The sequence below is a fragment of the Anser cygnoides genome, chromosome 1 (genome assembly GCF_040182565.1).
Source record: "Anser cygnoides isolate HZ-2024a breed goose chromosome 1, Taihu_goose_T2T_genome, whole genome shotgun sequence".
NCBI classification, from domain to species: domain Eukaryota; kingdom Metazoa; phylum Chordata; class Aves; order Anseriformes; family Anatidae; genus Anser; species Anser cygnoides.
In genome coordinates, this window is record NC_089873.1 from 44,320,712 (window position 1) to 44,339,802 (window position 19,091).

At 51.2% G+C, this 19,091-nt stretch overlaps 1 protein-coding gene across 1 annotated transcript in view; it reads right to left on the minus strand.

Moving 5' to 3' along the window:
* Positions 1 to 19,091, minus strand: part of TCF20 (transcription factor 20) — a 119,829-nt gene that overhangs the window by 97,924 nt on the left and 2,814 nt on the right. The window contains 1 exon segment of the mRNA XM_066990189.1: positions 10,492 to 10,602. The gene's annotated coding sequence lies outside the window, so the exon portion shown is untranslated.

The following is a 19,091-nucleotide window of genomic DNA, read 5'->3' on the forward strand; positions in this document are numbered from 1 at the left end:
AATAAGGTCACATCTGAAAGAGCCCCACATAATAAGCTGCATGCAAGTCAATTTATCGACCACAGCACACGGGGCTAAGTCAGGCCTGCCGGGATTCAAAGTTGTGGTTGCAGGGCACATAGGTAATTCATACCTGATGCTCGAGGCCAGCCCCTCTGGCTACAAACGGGAGACCAAGGTGATTTCTTAAATTTCATTTAGTTTAATAGCCCGGCACATTATTCAGGAACGTGAGGAAGGGCCTGCTTAAAATCTGATCTTGATTTTGACAATGTCACTCCAGCAGCAGCTCCGTGAGTGGGGAGACGACCGGTGCTCAGCTGGCTCAGCAGCAGCCACAACTGCCCCCATGAGCCGGGGGACACAACTCACGGGCTGCAGGGTCCCAGAGAGGGGCAGAGCGAGCAGGAGCAAGGAAAGACGTGCAGGGGCAAGCCTGGGATGAAGAATTATTAAGTTAACAAAGAAAGCTCCCTTCTGCTCCATTGGGACACCCCTGATGGACCTCAGTCAGCCATGTCAGATGCCTTACCCCAGCTGTGTCCACTCCTCTCCCCATGTAAGGGAATTGAGCACAGCAGTCACGAGTCTCCTTTCTCCTCCCAGAAACAGCGCGACCATCTTCACCTGCGTGCAACACCAGCGAGATACTCTGAGACCCTCCCCATCACCTCCTCTTGTGAAACCAGATCAGCGTCTCCAGCTCTGCCCTAGTAAACTAGAGAGCAAGAAAACTACATTGCACAGGCCAGTGCCTGAAAAGCCTACAAAAAGGCAGAGAGATGACAACGTACCTTAGCAGAGGGGATGTTACAGTGTCGCGAGATTGCCAGAGATGACCTTAAAATAATCTTAAAAATTAAAAGTAAGTAAAGAGTACCTGTGACTTTGTGGTTTGGTTTTCGTTTGGTTGTTTTGGGGATTTTGTTTTTAAAAACACTACATAAAGAACTACAAAAACAACAACAAAAATATGGCCATTTCCTTTACCTCCCCTGTCTTTCCCATCTAGAGATGCGAGGTTTTTCTAGGCTGAAAAACTATCACAATCAGAGGACCAAGAAATGATGTCCTTAATGGCGAGAAACTGAAAGCCGTGATGTTGAAAGAAAATGGGATTTTATTCATCCCCTGTCAAATTCTGGTTGGTCTTCACGTACTTTTACTAGTATCTATATAAAGACTTTTATTTATTCAGTTGTTTTAATCTGAAGACAGCCAGTAGACGGAAAACTCTCTTACCTACAATTAAAGTATTAGAGCTCACAGAAACATCCGTTATACCTCAGCAGCAGTTCTCTAACTAAGCCAAAAAAATAAAATTAAAACACAGAGCACACATTACTCTTTATTGTAGACTTGGATATATCAGGCTTGATGACAATACCATTTTTTAAAGCCATCATGGCAGGGTTGGGGGGGAAATAAATTGGTACAAGCCCCACGTGAAACGAACTCTTTTTGGGTCATCTTTAAAACTAATCTGGACACTGCACTAGAAAGCACGCTTAAGGAGACAAACAAAAACCTCCCAACTGTTTTATAATCATATTATCAGTCCAAGAGGCCTGAGAAAAAATAATACTATGTGACCATATTAGTTGCCTGTTATTGTTGGCTACTCAAGGAAAGTAGGGCTTCAGCAATCCAGAATTTACAGGACTGGGAGCCTGGTGGGTCTCTGGTTTTGATTTTGTGCCAATTCACATTCACTCATGCTCTTGGATAAGTCACGATGCCGTCAGCAACTTCAGCCCAGCTGGAAAACTGGGTTAAGAAAGCAGTGGACGCTCGCAGAAAACTAGGGCTTGCCTGCACGGGGACCCGCAGGAAAGCCACGCTGAAGTACTTTAAGCTGGTGGGTAAAATGGCATTAAAGCCCTGCGTGGACAGATTCACACAGAATGCAAACGTGTCCCTGATACGACTACTAGGTTTTCCCTAAATCAGCTGAAAGTTAATTTAAATCTAAGTAAGGGTATGGTCAGACCAGCAAAGCGCTCCAGTCAGCGCAGGCTAACAAGTTGCTGTCCTCTCCGTCAGATCTTGGTGACTCACCATATGTGCTTCCAGTCTTCTGTAATGCACGGGAACTGTCGGTATCCTCAGAGAAATCTCCCACAAACTGTTTTTGTGCTACTTACAATCAGAGGGGACACTTTGGCTCGGAGTCAGCAATCTGGTACGTTGGCAGGGGCAGGCTACAAAGGATGTCCCTAGAGCTGCCAGTCTAGCACCATCCCCTGGCACCAAAATTAAATAGACAGTCAAATTTCTAATTCCCCCCAAAAATAAAGACAGAAATACAGCTGCTGGGGTCCTGCCTCGGGAACACCCGGAGATGTGGCCACCAGGAAGGGGCAATTAAGAGACAGCGGGACGTTTTCCAGCACCACAGGCACTTGAAGGAGAGGAGAAACCAGGCAGAGGCTACTGGAAAGCCTCGCACACCCAACCCGGAGCTGGGCAGCGACTCGAGAGCACAGCTCCTCTGACAGCCCCTGGCTGGGAGGGCTCGGCCGGTCTCCCTGACCTGTGACACAGCCGCCCTGCAGCTGGGGGCTGCCCCTCCTGGCAGCCCCACCACACCACCACAGGCGAGCCCCGGGCTCCGTGCTGCTCGCCCCGCTCCCGGGCAGGTCACGCCGTGCTGATCCCCTGCTAGCAGCTCTGCTGCTCCTCGAGCACGGCTCTGCCCCGACCGAGAAGGTCGACGTGAAGCAGCAGCCCTGAGGCCTGGCGGGCAAGGTGCCCGCGGCCCAACCCATGCCCTGGGGGGAGTGCCCGCTGGTCCGCTCCCTCCCCAGCCTCCGCCCCCAGCGTAAACCCTTTTGTTTCTCCTCAGAAAGGCGGCAGTTATGGCAGAAAAATCTCTCCCCCGCTGGAGGTACCACCGCCTGAGACAGTCGCTCTCCTGACGATGGCAGGCGGCGGAATATTCCGGAACGGGAGAAAGATGTGGGGAGGGCTTGGGGAGAAGGCACCCAGGATCCAATCCTTTCCGTCCCCCGGCCAGCCCCGCTCCCTCTCTAGCAGATCTCATCCGCACCATCAGGATTTCGGTGACATTTTCCTCCAGCCCCCCCTCCCATCGCTTCTCCAGGCTGAGCACAGCCGAGGGTGCAGGAGAACACCGCGCTGCTCCGCTTCCCTCGCGGGCTGGACAAATAAGTCTTCAGCTAGCCACATGCAAGCCATTAAAAATATATTAACATACCCAGCAGGGGCTGTCACTTTTTCTTTTCTCCCCCCTCTCCCCTTTTCTTGAATGCGGAGAAGGAAGAAATCTTGCCACAGTAACAAGAGGTTTTCATCAAGTCTCATTACCTCGAGCACAGCCGCGCACCACAGCCCCCACAGAGAACAGCCCTCGGCTCCCGCTGTCATTAAAGGAACGAAGATCTTAAACAAAAATTAAACCCAGGACAGCACGAAGCTGGGAGCGCACGGACGGGTAAGGCAGGGAAGGGTGCGTGAGGGCAGAGCGGAGGAGCCGGAGAGGAGGGGCGGGGAGCCCCTCGTGGCAGCCGGGCAGGGGCGCGCGGGGTTTTGTGCTGTCACCCAGGGCCACGCTCCATTTCCCACAAACAGCGACGCCGCAACATCCCCTCGCGCTAAGAAGGTTCAGGGCTAAACAAGAGCGGCAATTAAGATTAGGGAAGAGGCTTTTCCCAAGCGTGGGATGCTGCCCAACAGGGACAACTTCACACACCCTGACACACATCCACGTCTGCTCCAGCAGGTCCCAGGCCCCCAGAGCAGGGCCCAGCAGTGGCAACTCTGCGCCTCAAGCAAGCCGGGTGCTGTTTTGGGACGAGGGCTTGAAGGATGGGAGGCAGCAATTCAGCATTAAACCCAGGGATTTCTAAACCAGAGGGGTGTTAGTCAGAGGGCTTTCAAGGCAAAGCGTCCTTACCCTTAAACTGTTGTTTCTCAAGTATCTCTCCGGGCTAAGCAGCTTTCCTCGCCGCCCCAACTGCTTTAATCCTGACCAACCCTCTGCTCCAGGCCAGTGCGCGGCAGCACATTCATCTGGCTGCACGGGCACCGCTGAACGAGCGGCTCAGGAGCCGTAGCAGGGGCTGCCGGGGGAAACATGCATAGAAGTGCACCCTCAGAGTCACCAGGCACGTCACCGCACCCCGGGAGAGCAAGGCATGGTACACAGACCCCACAGGAACGGAGGGCAGGGAGGAGGGATACTTCGCAAGTGACTAACTGGAAAGAGGTGACCTGAGCCGAACAGGATGTAAAAATAAAGTCTGGTGGCAGCGTGACCGTGTTTTATGCACCTCCAGCTGAGACACGAGTTTATTTCCCCCTTGGGAATGGGGAAGGCAAAAACGATCTCTCTTGAGGAAGCAGTAGAACAAGGAAAAGCAGAGCTGTGCAGAAGAGCCGCATGATGCACTGATGAAAGGTGCTTGTTCTGAGGAGCAAGGAGGAGGATGGCAAGCTGAGGAGCAGGGACTGTGCAAGGGCACCACAGAAATAACTCCTGGCAGAGCGGTGAGGAGCAGAAGGGAGCCAGGACATGAACTCGGTGACACAGAGAGAGGATAGGGATGCAGAGAGACCAGCCTGCGGCAGAGGAAGGCACCAGGGGAAGCAGTGAGGCAGCTACTTCAGATCTCTGAAGTTTATAACCGTTCCAGCTGTGAATGGTTTAACAGGTCATCATCTGCACAGTTCATGCACCCTCTAGCTCTGTAGTAATTACATCCATTCTGTACAAAGACAGACACATCACATAATGAGGTCTACCAATATCACAGAGGCACACAGGAGAGTAAGCAAAATGTCCGACCATACTAGAAACAGACCAGAAATCAGCTCTGATTTGATAACGACGTGACACAAATCAGATATATCCACCTCTGCAGCACCGAAACCTGTTCTACTCATCCTGTCTTGGAAAGTGCATATGAGGAACCAAAGGAGTTTAGGAAGTGGCAACAAAGAAAGAGGTTTTGGAAGACAGCAAGTGAAGTTCACACATGCAAAACAACATAAATGTGCTAAAGACGGGGGAGAAAAAGTGTGTAAAAAAAATAAATCTAGTGCAACCAGACTATTAGTACATAGCAGACGCACACTCCCCTCCCCAGGAAACCCATCCATCCGCTCACAGCCAGCCACCACAACCTGATGGTAGCTGCCCTCAGCCACGGGAGAGAACCACCACTCGAACAGAGAGCACGGCAGACTCTTCTCCTCCTCATGCCAAAGCCGACGAGCTTCACCACAGAGCCTCACGGTTGGCACCTCTACAGCCTCGCAGTGGAACAGCTTGGCTGGGTTACTCTCTGACCCACTTCAACACAGACAGCGCAAACACCGTGGTGTAAAAGAAATGCAGAGCCCTGCTTTAAAATAATGGCAGGGATATGCTGGAGTCTCAGCCGTGCTCTGGAGTTTGACAGCAATGTAATTAGGTCAGGGGATAGCTGTGTTGTAACAGATTCCTTGGACTTGGCTCCATCCAAGGTAGACATGCACATGAATGCTGCATCAGCTTGTACTTGCTGGCTTGCCAGCAGCCTGGATTCTTGAAATCCTGCTCCAAGAGGCTAGCATGCCTCGCATTGTGACCCAGGCCCTTGATGTGGGCTCCCAGCTCCACGCTTCTGTGACGGCCTCTGGAAGCGGTGCTCGGGACGGCGGGGATGCAGCCAAGGACCGCGGCCTGCCGCCGAAACAGGCGGCAACGCCTGCGGGAGGAGGAGGAGGAGGCGGCGGCGGGCAGGCCGCAGGCAGCGCCTGCAGGAACGGCGCTCGTACTGGTGCAGGCTGAGGTCAGCCCAGGGACCCAGGGCTTCACGCCCATGAGTAATGCATAATCAAGAAATGTTTCCTGACAGTGAAGTCTATTAGAGTGTGGAACTGGCTGCCGGGGGAAGTGGGGCAAGCCTCATCCCGCCACCTCTGTGAAGAGTGACAGGACAGGCAGCAGAGCGCAGCGCCCTGGGGCTGGCGGGACAGTCTTGGCGGGGGCAGCCCCACCAGATGCCTCACCCAGGAGCAACACCCACTTAAATCCCCTCTGCTGCTCCTAAAGCATCCTCCCACCCACCCCAGGCTCTGCCAGCACTGCCTCCTGCAAGGCTGCCCCACAAACCGCATCGTTTTAGCCTGGGCCACTTCACGTATTGGAAGGAATGGGTCTTTTGACCCTACATCAGGTCACTGAGGTGTTTTATGCTACCGTCCTACCAATAGTTGCATCAGCACAACCGACGGGATGGCAGCGATGGGAGAGGCCAGGAATGTGAGGTGGGAGGTGAGGAAACAGCAGTTTCTTAGGCCATGCTGTCAGTATCTTTACACTGACCATCTGCACACGAAGTCATGCAAAGAAAGGCAGTGGAGGACGCAACTCAGGTGAAGGGGGTGAACTAAGCCATAATTTGGCACGGTCACACTTGTGAAGCTGGACATGACCTAACACACATGGAAGTGATCTTAACGTACAGCAGAGAACATCCCTGTTCGAAATACATCTGGTATCAAGTAAGTTTCTGACACATTGTGCTGGCATTAGTGTTTTAGATCTGAAAGACTGGCTTGGCACTGACATAAAGTTTAATTGTCTTCCCTTAACATTTCATTTTTTACATTTTTTTTAAATAGGGGAAATATCAGCTTGGTTTTGAACTGTACAGTTTCATAGGAACCCATACTATGCCCACATTTAAACCTAGCAGAAGACTTTTTTTTGGGGGGGGGGAGGGGGGCAGGGAAGGAGGTGTTAAGAACACCACAAAGTTCAAAATTAATGTCTCAACTTGTAACACACTTCCCCCTCTCCCACAACACTGGTTGCAGGAGCTACCCACGGGCTGACACTACTCATGAAGCTCCATCTGGTTCTGCTTCCCTTGATTTTCCCTCAGCCTGACACACACTGGCACTGCTCAGGTTTTCCTGGTCCTTGGGAAACAGGAGAGATGCCAACAATTCCAGCTTCTCCTTCCTTTGTTTTGACAAAGCTCCCACTGCACCATCTACGAAAAACCTTTTGTTACGGCAAAGCATACAGGTAAATTTGTTTGAACATCACCAGTGCTGTGGAATTTTTCATACTGTGTTTAGTGTTGTTAACAATTACTTACATTGCATTAGCATTAAAGGACCTCAGCAACATCAGGATCCCTTCTACTCAGCACAGCGTACACACAGAGCAACAAACGCCTGCGCCTGACTAGCATGATATAGCAAAGATTTTTTATTTGAGACAGAACGGCTTCAAAATGGAGTGCCATTTTAAAGCACCCGTAAGTTGACAACAGTTTGTACAATTATCACAAACCACTCAAAGAAAGGCTCCAGTATACCCAGGGAGTACCATGTACTCACCATAACTCAGCAAGTGCTTTTTGCAGCTCCCTTCTACACTCAGTCATGAAGGATATAGATCATTACAGCCTCCAGCTATAGAGCCTTAGCTCATGGAGTAGCAGCTCACACTTTCAGCTCTGGAGATCCCCAGTTCAATCTGCTGCATGTCAGCCAAGAGGGCAGCTGTCATATAATTACAGCCACAACTTTGCATGTGAAAAAAGTAGGGAGAGCGAACAGAGATCTTATTATAGAATTCTGGTTGCAACCTGCTGAACAGCTCCCTATTTAAAGTAACTTCTCGTAAAGAGGAGGGAGAAAAAGGGAAAAAAAGAGAAAAAAAGAAAAAAAAACACTCTTCCATTCAGCTTCTCCATTTTCTCTGCTTTGCAGAAGAAATCAGTGATGTTTTGCAAAAAGTCCTTTGTTACAAAATGCATAGGTGTATTAGATGAAGTACACAAGTGCAGAGCCAGGAGTGAGGCTCTACCCCCTTATCAACTGGAAAAAAGAAAAAAAAATTCGCATTGCTGAAACCATCTGAAGACCAAGACAACATCTTAGTTTCTTTCTGAGCTATCACCATTCACCAGCAGCCAAGCCAACTGGATTTGCAATTTAAGTATTCTAATTTAGGTTCAAGAAATCTTAACTTAGTTACATCTTGTTTTCTTCAAACTGTACATACAAGCTCTCAGGAAGACTTAATACAGAGAATCTGGGAGGAGGGTATTTTTGAACTACAAAGGTACAAACTATGGCAAAAAATTCAAATCTCAAATGAAAGGATATTTTAATGAGCGCAACACAAAACAATTAGACCAAGTTTCTTCTTATCCATTAATCTTTCCGCAGATCCTTCTGCACACACACAGCAATTTTTGAGCCAAACTGTTCTCCAAGCCAAGACGTTCAAAAACGGAATTTTAAACAATGCAATCCAGTTTAAAAAAAAAACATTCATTTTTCCCCAACAATTATTCTAGAAATCCGTGTTTCCTCAGCCAAACTGTTTCAGGTTTAAGATACAGCTCAAATTCTTTGCAGAACATTCTCCTCTGCTAGAAAGTCCCATCCATCCGTCAGTCCATCCACAGCCCAGCAGCGCAGAAACCAAGTCACCGATTCCGTGCAGTGAATCAACCACCGTGGACCCCCAGCAGAAGATCAGAGCTAACTCTCCCGCTCCTCGCAAACTACTCACCTGCTTGCTACATTCCTCTCCAAGGAAACTGCTCTGACCCAAACTGCTCAGTACCTGCAGGAATACTTGCTGAAACACCAATCGACTAGTTCATGCACACTACACCTTCAGAACTCCCCAGAATGCAGCGCAGCACTTCCAACGGGATGTCAAGAAGTGCCCGGCAGACCATCGAGCTGAAATGCGTTCAGGCAACAGCTAACACAAAGCAAAAGCCTGCAACACTGAACTCCAGAATTCAGCACAAGCACGGACGTGCCAGCAGTTCGTATGTAAACCGACTGAATCCTCTGGTGACATCCTCTCATCAGCCTCCTTTCTGAAGACCTGTTTTCATTGTGCTCAGAGTCCTCTGCTCCTCGCCTCAAGCGAGACCCGCTCAGGAAACAACACAAACCCTCTGACCATCTCCCTCCCTTTAAAAAAGAGCAAGGGGGAGAATCAAGGACACGAAGCCTAGTTTTGAAGGAAGCTATGTGCGTGCAGCGTAGAAACATTTGGGACTGATTGCACACACATGCACAGCAAAACCCTGGCTGGATTCATCACCCAGGAGGGACCCATAAAGGCGTCACCTCTCCCTCACCGTCTGCAAGCAGGCAAAGTTCACCAGCATCTGAACCACCCTTGCTGCAGAGTCCAATGTAAGCAGTACAACTGTACGCAGAGATCACTGAAACGAGACACCGCTAGGCTATTTTCTGGTATTATTTCTGTAAATTTAGCACTGCTAAAAGGTTCCAGATAGACGCTCTCTGGAGACTGAAAGCCTTCGCCTACCCTGAGAAGATATGCAGAGAGAATTGCAGCAAAGCAGAGACACGCTTTTCTCATCTCCCCCAGCCTGCCGAGGCTGAAATGACTGACAACAGTCCAAAATGAGGGACACACATAAATTATTAATATTGCACTAGTAGTCTCACTGTTGCCGTGACAGTCTAAAGACTTAAGAGAGGCAGGCCCTGCAGGGAAATATTACATTACTTCAAAATCATTCATTCAGGAAGCTTACATACCGAGGAGGAAAGAATCGTTCTGCAGCGAGCTCTATCGAAACCCTCAGTTTTAAGACCCTTCCTTTCTGAGGCAAAAGCAATTTCAACGAGAATGGGAAAGCAACACGAAACACCAGGAACTCTGGATTTCAAGCGAGTGCCACGGGAGCGACGTTATTTCCGGACACAAACCCTAACACGCTTCTCCTTCCTGACCTGGGAAGCCCACCCTGCTTCCGAGAGCTGGAGAAGTGTTTTGTCTCTGCAGCCGCTCTGCTGAGACAGCCGAGCGCCGTGCCAGTCAGGGATAATGGGCGCTGCACGCTACCACATGGAAGGGAGCCAAAAAGCCACTTCGGTTTGCTGCTCGGGCTGGAAGGACCCCATGCTGTAAGAGCTCCGGCTTCACGTTCTCCCAGACCTTTTATCTCCTTCCAGGTTTCATGCTATACCTGCCGCCGCAGCAGCCAAGAACCCGTAAAGCAGCATATAAAAAGATGCGGCTTCCTACAGATGGCTTTTTTCTTCCTCTCCCCTGTTGCAAGGGGAATGGCTTATGCAGGGGTATTGGTCCATTTTAAAGTGATTTCTAGAATTGGGACAAATAAACTGAACTTTGACATTTTTTTAAAAAAAAGTTAAATTATTTTTGTCTCTTAGTAATCAGAATAGATTTGCTTTTCATTTAAAACACAGAAACTCCCTCCAACAATATTTGAAATTTTTTCTTTGCCAAAACCCCACAAAGACTCAAGCTTACTGATAACATTTTGAAAATTAGATGCACGACATTACTCCATACCAAAAAAGAAAAGAAAGCAGCAATTTTTCAAACAATAAAGTAATCCATTTTAAAAGCTAGCATTTTCTAGTAAAAATTCTTGCATTAAAAAAAACAAGAAGGTTTTCAGTAACTCTAAACAATGATGGGGGGAAAGAAAAAACGGATCCTACCCCCAGCTGGATGGCATTCCTCTCTTTGGGCGCAATGTGGTAGCATTTGACTGACGCATCTGATCCATTCCAAAACTCCAGGCGATGTTTTAATCATCAACGGGCAGAATCCTATTAATTTTCAGGGGAAAAAAAAAAAAAGAAAAACAGAGTAGAGTATGGAGACAGGACACAGAGCACCTGGCATTTGTCTAGCAGATCCAGCTGATTTAGCTAGGTCTGTAATTACCAACAGATTAAAGAATTAGTTGGTGGCAGAAATTGCCATCTACCAGTGTAAGCCCCTTTGTCTCCTCCACCCCCTTTCCGCCACCTCAGCCCAACCCGGTCTCCCAACACGGCTTGAAACATCAGTCCCATACCAAGGGAAGCAAAATAGGAAGAGGGAAAGGAGTGGGAAGAGACAAAACATGGCGAATAGGGATGGCATAGGCATCGGCATGCAAACAAGAGCATGTGCTGGCCCCTGTGGCGGCAGAAAACGGGAGATCAGGCAGCAGGAGGCAGGAGAGCAGATTTGAGTGGTCCCTGAGCTCGGGGCAAGAAACGGCAGCAGGCAGCACAGAGCGAGCCCCAGCACGCACAACGAGCTCAGCCCTCAGAAGCAACGGCACGCCAGGCAATCCTATTGCCAGGTGGCTGCTGCAATTGGCATTTTCATCAGCAGTGGGCTTGATAAAGGAAAGGCAGCATGAGCTTTCCGCATTAAACGAGGCTTCCCAGCCTGCCCATGAATTCATTTTGCTACCAGCCAAACCTAGGCCCACCAACACCAACCACTCGTGCTCTGAAACAAGCCTCCACTAACAGCCTTGCACCAACTTCACTTCAGTGCTGATGAGCACCGCATGCCCTCAGGACCAGCCGACATACGAGGCGGCACAACCCCGGGAGGAATTTACCTGTTCCAACAGCGGCCAGAAGACCAGAGTGGGCAGCACGACCCTTCCTGCTGGCCAGCTGACCCCATGGGACCAGCCCACATCCCACCCCAATGGCCTGGTGTTGGGCACCTTCCCACCTGTGGGGCTGTTGGCAGAAAGAAGGCAGGCCCCCGCAGGGAATGGGGAACACTGATAAATCAGGTATTGCTGCCAGAGTCTTACAGCAGCCCCTACAGCCTCGGCCACAGACCGGGGGACTCCAGAGTGAGTGACGAGCAGGGTCTGCCACCAGCACGTCCACCCCACAGCTCCCGGCCATCATTTAGGCTGCCCCAGGTCCTGCACCTTGAAGATAAGGATGCAAACCTTGCGTTTGAGGCGGAACAGTCACACGGAGAAGGACAGACTGCCAGCCCCGACAAGGGCTGTGCAGCTGCAGCTCGCACGTCCATTAGGACCCCCGGAGCACGCGGCGTCGTGCCCAGCCTGACTGCATTTGTAACCAACCCTGCCGGCCTGTCAGCGGGCCCTGAACCCTGCGACTTCAGCGGGGAGAGCGCGAGCCTCTGCCTCACGCGCTAAATAATTAAACTCTGTGGGAGCAGCAGCAGACTCGTAAAACTCGTACACAGACCGAGCGAGCCATTAATGGGGGTCAAAGATGAACGCGCTCTCTCTCTGTCTTTCTCTTTTTTTTTTAAGTGCGCTTTGATGCGTGGGGCGAGTGGTGAGAGGAGATGTTCATTACCCTCTCCGGTACCTGACGCGTTTTTCCTGACTGTCAACACCTCCTCCTCCCCCCGGCACCCCGTGCTGCTGGCAGTCACCCCCCCGGACAGCCCGAGACCACCAGAAGGTGTGTGCTGAGGTGCCACCTGGTCACCCGCCGGTAGGGCGGCGAGGGACCTCGCCGCGGGCAGCTCTACCAGTCCGTGCCACCGACGAGGCCTGGCCTTCAGGCGGATGCCTCCGGCTGGATTTCTAGGGTGCCAAAGGTGGCACCTCCCGTGTGGCCGGGCACGGAGGAGGCCGGTCACGTCCGCTGGGACCGTCAGCCTGGGCTCAGAGCTCGGAGCCAGAGCTGGGAGCTGCCGCAGGGAGGTCGCCGGGAAGGAAATGGAAGTCCCCTCACGGGCAGGGAGAGGCGGCGGCAGGAAAGGCAGTTTGAGAGAAGGTCGCAGGACCGCTGGCCCGCCCCGCCCCTCCTGGCCTTAAAATACAAATAGACGCACGTGAGCGCCTTACACGCTCTGCTCTGTTCAGACATTTCACGGCGAGCTCTGCTCTGCCCACGTCTTTTGCATTCCCCCAGCCCACACCAGTTTTGGAAATGGTAGTTTCAGCTTTCCCTTAACAAAAAAACAGCCTCGGGTGGGGAGAAGGGAAAGCGAGGTTGTTTTGGGGAAGAGGCCACCACATCGGCACTGCAAACTCGGGGTCCTTGGGTGCTCTGTGGCAGCGGAGCCTCCTGACTCCAGCCTCCACCAGTTTTCCCCCGTGGAGGAGCGGCCTCGGGCTGGAAGCAGCTCACCTGCCCGCAGGGCACTGTGCGCCCGGAGGAGCTCCAGAGGGAATCCCCTTCACAAGGACAGCGAGGCAATAGCACCGAAAGGGCTTTGTGAGGAAACAAAATGACGTGGAAGAATGGGAAGAGCCCAGAGCCCAAGGAAACGCTCATGTCGAGGCAAAAACACCCGCCTGCGGGGCAAGGCAACGCCCACTCCCCAGCCTCCTGGGCTGCTGAGGCACCCGCTGACTCAAAGCAGGGCGCAGGTGTGCCGTGGCCTGGCTCCTTCTGGAGAGAAACCTCCAGGATCACCGCTAGCGCACTGAGAAAGCAGCTGGTGTAGCAGCCCTTAGCGGGCACGAAGGCCTGCAGCAGAGCAAAGCCAGCTTTTATTTATTATTTATAAGTAGCACTGAGAGACGCCTGGGTTTTAAGGTCGTAGGACCTTCTTCCAGCAAACCCTAACACTTGCGCTTTCAGAGCGCTCACAGACGACAGAAGCCCTCATACCTCCCAGCAGGGCAAAAGCGGCAGCTGTGACTCCCATTATTCCTGGAAATATGAGGGGAAACGGCTCGGGCTTTCCAGCCTCAGCTCCCCTTCCCTCCTGTCCTCTGGCTACGAGAGCCACAGCCAGCACCTGGGGCCGGGGTGCTCCACAGGACACACGCTGCAGGGGGCTGAGCTCAAAATGGCAGTCAGCAATGAGCAGGGCGGTGAGAAAGTCCAAGAGAAACTGCAAGGTAAAAACAAGCGCCTTCTCTTACAAGAAATGACTCCATCGCGTGGTTAGATCCATCACCCCATATGCTGGGTCACGGCGGTGCCGCGCGAGCACGCTGCTATTATCTGTTTGCAACCACATCTCGGTCGGTCTTTCTGCTTAATGCACGAAAAGCAGAGCTAATCAGATTCACTCCTTCTTTCTGCTTAATGTCTTCAGTTCCCAAGCAGGCTCTGCGCTGCCTCAAGTGATGCTCAACTAACACTAGCCAGGAGCACGCAGTGCAAAAGAAGATGGAACTACCTATTAATTTTAGCCCTTCTTTCCACCTATTATGGCTGAAATTCCTTCTGCACTTGAAGCTTTGCAAACAAGAGTCAGGAAATTCCCATTTCCCTCTCTACACCACACCCGGCTCATGCATGAGCTCCCTCCTCCAAGCTGCTCCTCCCGTGGTATCTGGGCAATTAATTACAGCACAGACCTATCGGGCTTTCCTCTCACCCTCAGGGACAGCTTTTTTTTAGGTATTTCCTGGCTGGGAACCACCACAGAAGGATGTCTTCTGCTGGCACCGTAACGCCCTCTCTTGCTAATCTACCCAAAGTGACCACCACGTGCTCTCCTCCCTCTATTCCCTCAACACTATTTGATTACTGCAGTCCTGCACGTGAACTCTAACGCACTCTCAGCATTTCCAGAGTGAGGACACAGCGGCTTCGAACAGGGCCCAGGCATGGCTGCTCCTCTCCTGCATTTTGCCACCCTTTGCAAGGCAACTGGAGCATTGCTGGGAGTCAGCTGCGATGCCTTCACCTGCACCAGAGAGACCACTGCAACCACGAAGGCCCCAAACTGGGCAGATAACATGAAAACTCAGCAGAAAGATGCAGGAGAAGAACGGCGTGCAGAAACACCCATGATCACGAGCCAGACTGCGCAGCACAGGAGTCACCCATTGCAAGTACAATGGAAAGAGTTGCCAGAACAGCAACAAAAATCAGCAAGTATTTACAAGAGATGAGAAAGAGATGTAGGTGGAAGGCAAAAGTGCCAGGATACATATCTCTATCCAGAAGGTATAAAAAAAATAACAGAGACTGCAGAGATGAAGGCACAAGCAGCCCCCGCACCTGCACACAGCCCCCACCTGATACCCACTGCATCAGCCAGATCAACGGCAGCTCCTGAGAAGACCCCAACTATCCAGCTCCTTCACCAGCATCTTCCTCGAGTCTGCGTGCAAGGGGGTGGAAGAAAAACATACCTCGCAATGAGGTTACTTACAGCGTTTTTCTCTACTGCCCCTCTCCTATAAATGTGGGGTGGGTTTTTTTTTTGTTTGTTTTTAATAGTGCAGCTGGCTTATAAGCGTGTCAGATTTATAAAAACATATCCTTGAAAACAAAGCCACTTTGTGCTCAGCATATCCAGTGGCACCATTATTTATTATCAATACACTGGTTCTTTCCTTTATTCATTCCATCCCTGGAACAAACCCACTGTAACAGCCACCCAGTGTATAATCTTCACATGTACAGCAACGCAACCCCACAATAATCCTTCTCTTCCCATAATGTCTTCAAATTCCAATGAGAAGAATTTAGGCTTAAATGCTTAAAAAAAAAAGGAAAGAAAAAAGAAAACTGCAGCAGGATACCAGTCTCTAACAACTCTCAAGTTGGAGCAAATTCCCCCATCCCTCCCTATTTCTGTTTGGAAATGGCTGCACAAACATCTCCAGTTTGTGCAACACACCAATTGCAACCTGTCCCTCCCTCAGTCGGTCCACACACGCATGGGCCCCCTGCACCCCGCTGCTTTTGGCAAACAACTCTTTAGTGGCATCATCTTCAACTCCACGCTTTATAAAATTCAGCAGACAGACACGTATCTGCTCCTTTAGTCATAAAGCAATCACCGAAGGCCAAGAGGTGTCTCCGTCTCGCCTCCCAAATGCGCGCTCTGACCCGCGCCGTGCCCCCGCTAAGTACACACGTGGGCCACACGTGCCTCTTCCCTGCCGCCAGTGAAGGATGAGGCAGAAACACCGAAAACAAAGGCAAAGCTGAGGCAGAAATGCTGTTCGCATCATTCAGTGGAAGCAAAGTTCTCCTTGGCCCCCTCCCAAGGAGCTTTGCCTACTGCCCTACACATACACGTGCAGCCCAGCCGCGTCCCCTGCTGCTACCAAAGCCCCGCGCTGAAGGAACCCCGCCGAGGTCACCCACCCAGGCTGACTTCTGAGCTTCAGCACACCCCTGGTTTCATCCCCAGAGCAAGACAACACCGTTCTGAGCTGCCTCAGCAGCACCCCACGAGGCTTTCCCAGTACCTGCTGGCGCCTGAAAATTATTAGAGCGGTTGCCTCTGGGGCCACCGCAGTCGACGTTTGAAAGATGGAGGGGTGTTTTCCTGGCAGCGTGGTACCCAGCTTCGGACCTGGCTCACCACGGACGTGCAGAAAGCTCTCCAGACATCACCCTGCCCTTGCCATCCATCCCAGACCTCAAGGACTACCTGGCCCCACCAGCTCTGCCTGAGCAGCACCACTGCCACACGCGGCGATGCTCTTCCCCAGCCCACAGCTGTCCTCTCCTAGGGGAGGGCTGCGGCTACTGTTCTCTAAGCCCTTTCATATCCTTAGGCTCTGTCTGTTAGCAAATACCCTAATAACAGTGGGCTCTTCTCCTGGGGAGGTGGTGAAACTCAACCTTTTCCTTTTCCCTTTGGAAAGCACAGCTTGGAAACGGGATCAGCATCTGGAAGCACACACGAGTTGATCCCAGAGAAAGAATGAGAGGAGCGAGGGGAAGGGAGGGAGCCGAGAACGAAGACTGAGGGCGAGGTTTCACGTTACAGCTGAACCAGGCTAACAGTTCACCGCTGCCAAAAGAGGGGGGCCCCACTTCCACCTTTCTTTCATTCCCTACCTTTCACTTCTGGCAACACGAATCTCGCCCCTCCCTCACAGCAGCTCTGGTACTAGCCTGAACCTGGTGAGCAGGTTCAGCTCTTTTATGTGTTTTTTTTTCCTAAATATTTTCAGCCAAGTCAGTTTTCCGAAAGCTGCACAAACCGAACCCGTGTAGCACCAGAGCAGCACAAGGCAAAGCACGACCACCCCTCCTGGACGGAGCCAGCAGCCAGACTGGTTCGGCCACAGCGACAAAATCCACCCTGGGCTGCACGAACCTGTGGTGCCACCAGACAAGGACACCGGCCAGCACAAGAGAAGCGGTCGACCTGAAAAGCCTGCAATAGATATGTTTGCTAATAATCTTAAAACATGAGGTTTTACCTGTTACTAGGCTCTACCTACCGGCAGCCTTCCTGAACTGGATGGTGAAGGCAGCCGTGAAGGTAACGACTGACATTAAAACTGAGCAGACCCAAACCAGACAAAAATAGGGGTGGTACTGCAGGATCTCCAATAATAATTCTGCCTCTTTTTAAATTGGACTCTTAATATCAAACAAGATGGCTGCCTTCATCACTATGCTCAGAAATGTCTGTTTCCATTACAAATCTAACAATTAGTTTCAGGGTGCTTGTGGTAAAGCATTTTTCTTTCCCCATCAGCTTCTACATCAGATGAACAAAATAATGCAGTTCTCTTCGATTTTAAAAAAAAATAAAATCAAGCTCATATTACTTCAGTCTTTCTTCCCTTCCACCTCCTCAGCTCAATTACTAAAAGCAATTTACAGACAATAAATGCAACTTCACAGCTGCTTGTATGAAGCATTCCCTTTATTTTATAGATGAGGAGGATACAGTCAACACAGAAATTAATATCAGCGAGGTCTGCTTCAAAGCTGGGTAAGGAAGAGGAGCAGACAAACTCTTAAAGAATACAGATCATGCCTGCACGCCAGTAAAACCAGTAATGAAGGGTTAGGGATGTCACCAGTGGGGTGTCAATTCCTTGAACCTATCTGCTGAAGTGCAGCAACAAATAAAAGCCTGCTTTGGGGTGCTGCTTTTCGGTTTTATTCAGTTTTATTGGGTTCATGCACGATCACCAGGAACAGAGGATTTGCAGCTAGAAACTCTGCGTGCATCGTTTTGCCAGCGAAACCACGCCAGCCAGGAGAGAGCCCAGCGCTTCGTCGTAGCCTCACGGGCTTCCGCAGGACCTGGGCCTGCTGCTAAAATCGCCACCCGCGACTTGGAGAAAGCACCAGGAGTAGCACCGCCAAAGAGAGAGAGAGAAAAAAAAAAAAGCGCAGGCACTCTTGCGATGCTAACTGCTCCTTCAGGTGTGATAAAAACGCACGGCCAACTCTCCTCCCTCCACGCCTCCCTGGCTGCCGGAGCCACGCGCCGGCGCGCACAGGCCAGCGCCGGGCCTGAGTCACCTGCACAGGCCCCAGGGGTCCCGGCTCTGTGACAGACCGGGGCACTGGCGCTGGAGACGAAGGCAGTGTTAATTTTGGCACTCCTTAATCACGTTTGCTAGCAAACCTAACGCCGCTGGGTCAGTAAATCCACCCTCCTCCATCCACCCCAGCGGGCCTGTCTTGACGCCTTCCCCCCTTCAGCCAACAGCTCCGTGTTTCCGTATCCCTGACCGACACGGGCTGGTTTTTGTACAACTACAGCCCTTGGAAAACTGATTTAGGATTAAATTCGTTTCTAGCCTGCATACGAATACCAAGCACGCTTAAACCAATGGGGCACTGGGGGCTTCTCTACTTGACTAGCTTAAAACCAGAAGCCGTATCGTGCATGCATCAAAGAACAGATAGGTGTCAAGAAGGCCCCAAAACCTACTGAAATAAAGCCAACACAAGAGATTTGGAATTGTAAGATCTCTCACACAGGGAGAGCTGGTAAACGCCAACCCATTTCTAGCAGGGCTGCCATTTTCTGCATTTTCGCTGCAGCAAGCACTGAGGTTCGTGCCTATTCCACCCAGTCCCACAACGCCATCGCAGCCCAGCACTACCGTGGAAAGCGGCTGTGAAGATGCAGCCGCTGCAGGAGGCACCTGCCCCAGCAAGGACTTCACACGCAGACCTCACAGCCTGTGTGCCCCTTACGCACACGGCCTGGGGTGCCCACACTACCCCAGCAAGCCCCGAAACCTCCCAGCAGCTGTAGGACAGCAGGAGGGGAGAGGTGGCCTGCTGGAGTCCGGACCTCCACGACCAGACCGCCACGTCCAGACCTCCATGACCAGACCTCCACGACCACCACCATCCCATCCCCTCAGCCTCCGGCCAGGCCCCAGCACCCTTCCTTCCCTCTCCCAAACTCTTCCAAAGGGGATGGACCGGAGAAGATGGGATTGGCTCAGGCTGAGAATTTCATTTCTGAGCTTGGGAGATCTGCGGCGGAGACGGAGCCACTGATATTTTTCTAATATAAGGAACATATAAGATGCCTAGAATTTGATAGCTGCTTTTTAATTAAATTGAAATAAGTAAATCACAGCCCGTTGCCATGGAGAATGAACAGACACAGCCTCTTGACTCCAGGG